The following is a 2,024-nucleotide window of genomic DNA, read 5'->3' as shown; positions in this document are numbered from 1 at the left end:
GCGCCTCGCCCTCCGGGTCGACCTCGAGGCCGGTGTCGGCGCGCTGCGGGAGCCGCGCGTCAGGAGGGGGGTACTGTCACGATTCCCACCGACGGTGGCGCCCCCTCCTGCTCGGGTGGCGCTCGGCGGTCGTCGTCACCGGCCTATTAGCTGCCACCGATTCCCTTTTGCTTTTCCCTTTTTTTATTTTGTGACACCTGTGGTCAATTAGCCATTAGAAGGGCTATTTAGTTTAGCTGGCCCGCTCCTGTTCGTGCGGGATTAATGATTGTTTATTTGATAGACGGCTTATGTTCGTGTCGACGTTGTTTTGACGCCGTATGTATTTTCTCCCCTGTGTGTGGGAACCTTTGTTTTTTGTGTGAGTGTATATATTAAAAACACCACTACCCTGTGTTCGCTGCTTCCTGCGCCTCATTCCTCCTCCACGATCACCAAGCCGCTACAGGTTGAATGAAATTTATTCCGAGCGCACAAGGTAGTCACACCTGCGGAGCACACCGATCTAACTGCACTGTTCAATTTACAGTAGCTATTACAGTGAAAGACTACTGTACTATTGTTTGAGGAGAGTGCACAATTATGAACTTGAAAATGTATTAAGCAAATGGTACCAAGAATATGCATATCCTTGCTTCAGGGCCTGAGCTATAGAAAGTTAGATTTGGGTATGTCATTTTAGGTGAAAATTTAAAGAAAGGGGCGGATCCTTAAGAGGTTTAATAAACTAATTAGGCACATTTGTGCAGTCTTGATACAACATTTTGAACATATATGCAATGGTTCATTGGACCAGTCTAAAACTTTGCACATACACTGCTGCCAACTAGTGGCTAAAAATTGCGCCTGGCCTGGAATAATACATTATGGCCTTTCTCTTGCATTAAAAATAAAAAAAGTTAGTTTTTTGTATTATCTTTTATTAGATCTAATGTGTTATATTCTCCTACATTAATTTCACATTTCCACAAACTTCCTTTCAAATAGTATCAAGAATATGCATATCCTTGCTTCAGGTCCTGAGCTAAACATTTTTTTTAAAAGGGTCCGATCCTTAAGAGGACTGAATAAGGTAAGTCTGGATACCAAATACTGAGAAGTGGCGAGCGTAGGAAAGGCGTTCATTTTCTAAGTCTGAATTGGCCCGCAAGTCATTAACAGCCTCCTCAAATGAATCTTCCATTGTTACTCTGGCCTTTGAGTTTTAAGTTTTTAATAAAATAACATTTATTGTGTGCATCTTAAAGATATAGTTAACCCAAATTACACATTGGTTTCTTTACCCTGTATTTTTTTTAACCTTTATTTAACTAGGCAAGTCAGTTAAGAACAAATTCTTATTTTCAATGACAGCCTAGGAACTGTGGGTTAACGGCCTTGTTCAGGGGCAGAACGACAGATTTGTACCTTGGGGAAAACCACTAGGCTACCCTGCAGCCCTGTAAGCAGTCTATGGACAAGGTATGACAGCAATCCATGCTTTGGTTTAATTTCTCTGTCAATGTTTTTGAATGCTAACGTTTTAACATTTGTGGCACAAATTCCATTCAGATCATGGCACCGATATCAGCTTTTTTCATGCATCATGTTCAAATGCAGTGATTTCAACCTGTGGTCCATGGTGGTCCTCTGGTACTGCAGGTGGTCTGCAATTTTTTGAAAGATTTTGTATTTTTCTTTAAAAAATAGTAACAGTTGGGAGTATTAATGGCATTTTAAGCAATTTTACATTACTATTTACAATGTAAATTGCTTATAATAATAACAAGAATAATAGGCATATCTGTTACATTCACTGAGACAATCGACTCTAAATTTGTCTGGAAAGATATTTTATGTGAAACATATCTGCGACTCTGCGATGGTGGTCCTCAAGAGCTTTTGACAGTGATTTGTTGGTCCCTGGAACGGAAAAGGTTGGGAACTGCTGCACTACTGTATGACCCTGGGAATGGGTAGAACACATACCTCTATTTTCACCTTCTTTCTCTTCTATCTGATCCCTTATTTCTTTCCCTCCCCCC

The sequence above is a fragment of the Salmo trutta genome, chromosome 15, assembly GCF_901001165.1.
Source record: "Salmo trutta chromosome 15, fSalTru1.1, whole genome shotgun sequence".
Taxonomy (NCBI): domain Eukaryota; kingdom Metazoa; phylum Chordata; class Actinopteri; order Salmoniformes; family Salmonidae; genus Salmo; species Salmo trutta.
The sequence above is the reverse complement of the archived record's forward strand: the minus strand, read 5'-3'. Positions refer to the sequence as shown.